The sequence below is a fragment of the Eptesicus fuscus genome, chromosome 12, assembly GCF_027574615.1.
Source record: "Eptesicus fuscus isolate TK198812 chromosome 12, DD_ASM_mEF_20220401, whole genome shotgun sequence".
In the NCBI taxonomy this organism is placed as follows: domain Eukaryota; kingdom Metazoa; phylum Chordata; class Mammalia; order Chiroptera; family Vespertilionidae; genus Eptesicus; species Eptesicus fuscus.
The window spans coordinates 8989537-8998213 of record NC_072484.1 but is presented as its reverse complement, the minus strand read 5'-3'; positions in this window follow the sequence as shown (position 1 = coordinate 8998213).

Sequence of the window (8677 nt, the reverse complement as noted above, 5' to 3'; positions counted from 1 at the left end):
CCTTGTCAGGACTGATCCATCCCTGGCCAGTATCCGGTTTCTTGTTTGTTCCTTGGCTTATTATGACATAATAAACACCTGGGGACCCACCACCCCAAACTAAGCCCCTAACCATAACCTACATCTCACCCACCTTCTCTTTCCCTCTCCTCTAATTTAATAGCCATCAACCTAAATCCTACATATTCATTCCTTTTTCTTTATAGCAAGTGTTTGTTTTTTTTTTTGCACCTACAAGTATTCTTAAAAATATATACCATTTTAATTTTAAAAGGAACTTCATATAAAGGGTATGTAATCTTCCAGGAATTATTTTCCCCACACTTAGTAGATTACTAAGATCGTCTAAATTGCTGTGACTGGCATTTGTCCATTTTAACTAGTGTGTAATCTTCCAGGGTGCGAACATACCAGAGTTCATCCGTCTGCTCTCCTGCGGATGGGCACGTGGACTGTTTCCTGCCCTTTGCCATGTGTGCAGTGTTGACTCTGATCTAGGATCTTTCTAAAAAGTGCCCTAGTTTCTTAAGGGAGTGTCCCCGTAGGTTGGATGGTAGGTGACCAGGAGATTATGGCACTGATTTATACCTGCCCTGCAGGGCAAGAGATACTGTGGGGCCCGTCAGACTGATACACAGTGATAGTTCACTGTGAGCCTGCATTTTCCCTGCGTGCAGTGTTTCAAGAAAAACAAAATTACTGATGTTTTCCACAAATATAATGACAGCAACTGATTACATCTGTTTCATTTTTCGAAGGCACTTTTAAAATATTTTACACTACATGCATTCAAAGTTGTGCTAAGTTGACTGCTATGTTTGGTTTTAACGGTTTGATTTCAAGGGTCATAATTGAAAAACTGAAAAAACTATAACACAGGATATAGAAATCTAAATGAAATCCAGGTATGATTGGCTATGCTGAATAAGTTGTTCTGCTCTTTCCATTCCATTTACCAAGTACACAAATTGACTAGTCATTTAAAAATAAATCCTGCTTGTTCATGCTCACCTTCCCTGCTAACCATCCGGGGCTTTTGCAAATTCAACTGAAGCAGGTGCATCTCCATATCTTGAAGTGGATTTCCAACCCACGGAAGATGCTTAAACAGATTAGAAATTCTGTTGCTAAGTTTAACCACTCAGATAAAGGTGTTTATGTCATAATTTTTCATTGTTTTCAGTAACAGAATCGCTTAACAAGGGGATCAAGGCCAAACGCGCATTTCAAAATACTTCCTCCATAGGATGTTCCTCTTGCAAACTAGTTAACTTTCTCATTCTTTATATATCACCTTTACCCTGAATTTTTTTTAAATGGTTAAGTAGTCTCCTTTCTTCATGGAGAAAGTTAATAAATTTTCAACACTTGTCACTTCATAAAAGAAAAATGGAGACTATCTGTAATTCTGACAACTCTAAGCATTTTGCCAAGAGAGGATGGGGCACCTCTGAACTAGACAAAGGTTCTCCTGGTCACCCACACCTCTTTGCAGAGCACCGTGAAGACCCGGAGGCAGTGGCATGGAATGGTAAGGGCACCGCGGAGCCGCCAGAGGAGAATACTGGCTCTGTCGCTGTGTGGCCTTGAGAAAGCTACTCCGTGCCCCACTTTCTCATCAATAACATGGCAATGCGATAACGGGTGGTTGTGAGGACAGATTCATGTGTGTACAGAACACAGAGCCATGTACAGTACAGAGGCAGTACTCTCTATGTGTTCGTTATTATTTACAACCATAGAGTAAGCTTACAGTTACCTGTAATAATAGCTAACACTTATCTAGAACTGGTGCTTCCAATTGACTAGGCACAGATACTATTTTACATGGAAATTAATTGGACGCAAACAAGCCCATGTTGACATTACTCAGCCCTTCTGAAGTGTTTCCCATGCTTTGCATACCAGTTCCAATATATAAGTGAGGAATTTAATACTACCCACTTAACATTGCTCAAGTAATTGCCTTATTTTTCAAGAGAAATAGATTAAAAATAAATTACCATGATCTCCCTGACCGTCCTAGGCCTCCTGGGGGTGCGCTCACCTCGCCTGGCTCGTGGTCCCCTAAGCCACCTCATTTGACTTCTGTCATCACCACTACAGTTCTCCACTATGGATACAGGACTGAACGATCCAGGTACAAGTGATTCCTGAATGGGGTGGACATCTAGACAGAAGCTAACCTTATTTCTTCATCGGCCAGGAGTTAATTTATTTGTTCATCTGCTAACAATGTTTTGACCCACATGACTTCCTGGTCTGTTGCAGGTGTTGGATACAGAGTGATATGCAAGACCAACAAGACCAGCAGGCAGTCAGAGAAGGAAGGAATGAAGAATGAATGAATGAATGAATGAATGTGGTCATGCATAAGGTCATTTCGGATAACAATGGGTGCTACGATCAAGATGAAGTGGGATGGTGACGGAGAATCACTGGGTGGAGGTGGTGGGGAATCTGAGTTGGGCTAGAAGGGCCGTTAGAGCTAAGGCCATGGGGAGAACCAGGGAGATGGCATCCTGGGAGAGGACACAACAGCAAAGGCTCCAAGGAGACCAGCTTTGGTGTGTTCCAAGCAAAGCAACGAGATTCACTGACTAGCTGGTTCCCAGAAAGGAAAACCTGGCTTGTAAAAAAAAACTAAAAAATGTCTAAGGTCACTTGTGATTAAAGACATGCAAGTTAAAATAAACTGAAATACTGTTCTATATCCTGCCTGGATAAAAAGACTAAACCCATATTAGTAAAGGTGAGCATATGCTGTGATCCCGCTCTTCCTGCCCCACCCTGCACTCTCACACGTACCATGCATCATGAGAATCAGCCAGGACCTTGCTAAAATGCAGATTCTGACTCGGGTGTGTCTCGGAGAGTAACGGGCACAGATCACCTGGGGACCTTGTTAAAATGCAGATTCTGACTCCGGTGTCTCAGAGAGTAACGGGCACAGATCACCTGGGGACCTTGTTAAGAATCGGATTCTGATTTCTGTGCTGCTCAGACCTGAATTGGAAGAAGAACGACCTGGAGATCTTGTTTAATGTGGATTTTGGGTAGCAATCGTGCAAGGGGGGTTTAGCCTCACTAATTACAAGGAGTGAATATTAAGTAGCCAGGAATTCCTCTTTTTTTTTTTTTTCCTACCTACCAGATCAATAAATATTGAGAAGGCTGATAGCATCTACTGCTAGCAGGAGTGCAGGGTAATTGGTTTCCTAATGCATTGCTAGCAGGAGCGTGAATGTTTGTAGTCACTTTGGAGGGCAATTTGGCAATAAAATGTTAAATGTGCCCCGCCAATGATCTAGCAATTAATTCTCCTTTCCATCTAGTCTTCTCCAGAGAAACATCTTCGCATGCGCACAGAGGAGTGTGTCCGAGGATGTTTGTTGTGACATCGTTGCCACAGCTCCAAAAAATTGAGACACAAACTAAATGCCCAGTCATAGGGCAGTGGTTTGATTAAAGTGAGGGTTAGCCACACCGTAGAATACCAGGCAGCAAATACAAGTAACCAGCCAGATTTCTGTATACAAGCCTGGCTCAAGTCCCAGATCTACTGCACTGAAAAAATTAAAACAAGTTCCCTCAGATATACACACATTCAAACCGACATATACTTCCAATACTGCAACAAGAAAATCCAGGATAAAAAGGTATTGGAAGGCAACACACTGGCTATGTGTTAAGCAGGGTGGGGGCAGGGGAGCAGCTTTGAGGGGGAGGGCAGAAGGATTGAGGAACCTAAATTTTCTGTGGATTCATAATACAGTAATACTTCCTTTAAAAAATGAATGTATTCATAGACTATAGTTAAAAAGTAATAAATAATTAAATTGTGATTGCTCCATAAATGGAATAAATTCTCTATGACCATAAAAAAGAATAATATATTTCTGTGTGCTTTGATAGGGAATATTCTTCAAGATATATAAGTCTTCAAATGTTCAAATAACACAAATTATGCTGCTGTGTGTATGTAGATATATGTATGTAAATACATAAAGATCTAACAGCATCTCTCTATAAAATTTAATATATATAGGGTTTGGCAAAATTAGGTTTACAGTTGTGAGTATGCAAAACAGAGTTTATTCTTTTTAAAAATATATATATTTTATTGATTTTTTACAGAGAGGAAGGGAGAGGAATAGAGAGTTAGAAACATCGATGAGAGAGAAACATCAATTAGCTGACTCCTGCACATCCCCCACTGGGGATGTGTCCGCAACCAAGGTACATGCCCTTGACCGGAATTGAACCCGGGACCCCTCAGTCTGCAGACTGATGCTCTATCTACTGAGCCAAACCAGTCAGGCAAAACAGAGTTTATTTTTATATTAGTTATTGTATTATTTTCTATATGAACAACTGTAAACCTACTTTTGCCATACCCTGTACACACACACACACACACACACACACACACACACACACACACACACGAATGCGGAGGAGACCAAGGAGTTATCCCTGAGGACAGGGCAGCAATATTAGTGATGTGATTGTCTGAGTGACTGACATCTTGCTACATAGATACATACCTTTCTGCAAACTTTCAAGTTTTAAAATTTTGAAAAAAATAATAAAATTTGGCACACATACAAGAGCGTATAAAACATTAATGTGCAATTTAAGGAATAAAACTAACACTCATGTAACCACCAATGTTAGATCTAGAACATTCTTTGTACCAAGGAAACCCTTCACATGTTCCCATCCCTGAGCTTCTCCTTCCTTCTGCCACCTTGTTCCACTATTTCTAATTTTGCGTATGATTTAAAAGTAGTTTTGCCACCCACATAACGCGTTGCTGAGTCTGGCCACCGTTTGAACTGTACGAGTAACTTTCCTCCACTTCTTTCAGTCGGTGAGATTGAACAGGTTGCTGCAGGCAGCTGTAGCTCATTCATTCTCACTCTCGCGTGACCTCCATTGCATGCATAGACCACATTTGGTCTGCACTGTCACTGCCAATGGGCGGTTTCCAACCTGGTCATTATGAGTAACGTAGCTGTAAACATCCTCGCTCAGGTTCCCTGACTCACGTAGGGAAGCTTCTCTTTACCATTAAAAGCTGCTTCTTCACAGGGTTCCCAGGTGACCTGAGCCCACGTTATAGCCTGAGACACACCGGGGTCAGAATCTGCATTTTAACAAGCTCCCTTGGTGATTCTCCTGCATGGTCACTGGAAGCACAGTGTGTGTGTGTGTGTGGGGGGGGGGGGGGGGATAGCTGGATCCCACCATATGCTCCCGTTCAACTTCCCTAGGAGATGCCTAAGTATTTTCCAATGTGGCTCTATCAACTTACATTCCCACCCGCATATATCATTTAAAATGAAGAAAAAACAGTACGAGTTTAAAAGCCTCTAGGGCACAGTCTTAGTTGAAAATGTGACTAACCAGATACAAATCTTCGCTTCCTCCTTCTCTTTCCTTTCTGCTCCTACCCCCAGTCCCTCTCCTGAATCTGAAATGAAGAAATGACACCCTGGAAGCAGCTACTGTGTGGGCAACAAAGAGGATCAGGGCCTTTATTCACAGAGAAATTAAACAGCCTCCAATTCACCTGCCGGCTCCTCCAGGTTTGTAAGCTCCCGAACTGTAAAGGAATGTAGTCTTAGCATAGGAATTTGCAGATTCTAGACCTGGGGCAGGGGTGGCAGCCTGAGGCGGTGAGTTGTTTCACCTACTCCTGAGAAGAATGAGGTTTCGATCCCTTTCAAGCAACATTGAGATCACCCAGACCTATCATCGTTTTCCATGTCTCATGCCACAGTTTCCCTGACTCTGACATCCTCTATGAGGGTTTGTTCCAGAGCCATTCTTTTGTTTAACAAACATTAATTGGGTTCTATCTGGGTGTGAGGCATCATGCTAACATCTAGGAATGCAATAGCAAACCTTCAAAGGAGTCACATAATAATCATGAGGAAAAATAAGTGAACAAGACAGTGCGATAAAGGTTCACACAGTGGTCAGGCAAAGCTTCCTGCAAGAGGCAGATTCATAACCCCAGATGTGTAGGTCTTGGGCAGGCAAAAAAGTGAGGTGAGGGGGCTTCCAGGCAGAGGGAATAGTTTGTGCTGAGACCAGGAGGTAAAGTGATGGCGCGCCTTAGCAAACGCAGTCTCGCTGTAGGTGGGTGGAATGCTGGAGATAAGGTGAAGGAGGTAGGTGGAAGGTAGAGGCAAGCAGGATATGATTAAACCATTTCTATTTCTCTGTTCCTCTCTTTCCCTATTAAACCTCAGACACATCCAGAGGCCAATCCTAGGCTGGTTTGGGAGGTTACTTTACCTCTCCTTATCCGAGAAGCAATGAAGGTTAATAATGGTGGTGGTGGTAGTAATGACAATGAAAAAAGTGAACATTCACAAATGTTCTCCATGAGCTAAGTACTATTTTAGAAGATGTTTTATGTGTATTATCTCACTGAGCCCCAGTTCTTCACAGATGTGTAATTTTGAACCCGCTTTTAACCTCCTTGAGCCTCAGTTTTCTCATCTGTAAAATGAGGATAATAATCCTACCTACCTAAAATGGTTTTTCTTTTTAAAAAAAACAAACAAACAAACAAACAAATGTAATGAGATATGATCACACACCATACAATTCACACTTTCACTGTACAACATAATTACTTTTAGTTGTTCAGAGCTGTGCAACCATCACAGTTTTAGAATATTTTTATCACCCTAAAAGACACTACCTATTATCACTCTCCATTTTCCCCAGCCCTAGAAAACTATTGATTTGCTTTCTGTCTCTACAGAATTGGCTCTTCTGTCTATCAAATAGTTTTTATGAATATTAAAGCGGACTATATGTAAAAGGGAGTGACAAACAGTAAATAATCAAGGATATTGGTTATTATTATTGGCAGTCATCTACCTACTATCCTTACACTATAATAACTTTTAAAACTATTTTATAATATAACTAGAGGCCCGGTGCATGAAATTCGTGCACGGAGGGGGGTTGTCCCTCAGCCCAGCCTGTACCCTCTCGAATCTGGGAACCCTCAGGGGATGTCCGACTGCCCATTTAGGCCCTGGGATCGGGCCTAAACGGGCAGTCGGACATCCCTCTCACAATCCAGGACTGCTGGCTCCCAACTGCTTGCCTGCCTGCCTTCCTGATTGCCCCTAACTGCTTCTGCCTGCCAGCCTGATCACCCCCTAACCACTCTGCTGCCAGCCTGTTTGCCCCCAACTTCCCTCCTCTGTCGGCCTGGTTACCCCTAACTGCCCTCTCCTTCAGGGTTGATCACCTCCAACTGTCCTCCCTTGCAGGCTTGGTCCCTCTCAACTGCCCTCCCTTGCAGGCCAGGTGCCTCCCAACTGCCCTCTCCTGCTGGCCATCTTGTGGTGGCCATCCTGTGTCCACATGGGGGCCAGGATCTTTGACCACATGGGGGCAGCTATATTGTGTGTTGCAGTGATGATCAATCTGCATAGTACTCTTTTATTAGATAGGATAGAGGCCTGGTACAGGGGTGGGGGCCGGCTGGTTTGCCCTGAAGGGTGTCCCGGATCAGGGTTGGATGCCCTTGGGGCATGGGGCGGCCTGAGCGAGAGGCCTGTGGTGGTTTGCAGGCTGGCCATGCCCCCTGGCAACGCAAGCGGAGGCCCTGGTATCTGGAATTTATTTTCCTTCTACAATTGAAACTTTGTAGCCTGGAGCGGAGCCAAGCCTGGGGCTCCCTCCAAGGCTGGCAGCCATTTCTGTTGGGGTTATAATTGAAACTTTGTTGCCTTAAGCTGGTGGGCCTGGCCAGGGTGTGTGGAAAGCTTTCCTTCCCCTGTTGCCGGCGGCAACCCTGGCCTGCTCTCTCAAGCTCCATTCTGCCGCCATTTGTTTGAATTTGTTTACCTTCTATTATTGAAACTTTGTAGCTTGAGTGGAGGCTTAGGCCTTCAATGGCTGGCAGAAAGCTTGGCTTCCTCTGTTACCTAGGAAACCTTGCTCTCTGTGGCTGTAGCCATCTTGGTTTGGGTTAATTTGCATACTCGCTCTGATTGGATGGTGGGCGTGGCTTGTGGGTGTGTCGGAGGTATGGTCAATTTGCATATTTGTCTATTATTAGATAAGACTAGAGGCCCGGTGCACGAAATTTGTGCACTGGAGGGGGGATGTCCCTCAGCCCAGCCTGCACCTTCTCCAATCTGGGACCCCTCGGGGGATGTCTGACTGCTGGTTTAGGACATTCCTCTCACAATCCAGGACTACTGGCTCCCAACCGCTCGCCTGCCTGCCTGCCTGCCTGCCTGATTGCCCCTAATCGCTTCTGCCTGCTAGCCTGGTCACCCCCTAACCACTCTCCTGCCAGCCAGATCGACGCCTAACTGCTCCCCTGCCGGCCCGATTGCCCCCAACTGCCCTTCCTTGCTGGCCAGGTCACCCCTAACTGCCCTCCCCTGCTGGCCTGGTCACCCCTAACTGCCCTCCCCTGTTGGCCCGAGTAACCCCAACTGCCCTCCCCTGCAGGCCCGGTTGCCCCCAACTGCTCTCCCCTGCTGGCCTGGTCACCCCTAACTTCCCTCCCCTGCTGGCCTGGTCACCCCAAACTGCCCTCCCCTACTGGCCTAGTCCCCCCCAACTGCCCTCCCTTACTGGCCTGGTCCCCCCCAACTGCCCTCCCCTGCTGGCCTGGTCGCCCCTAACTGCC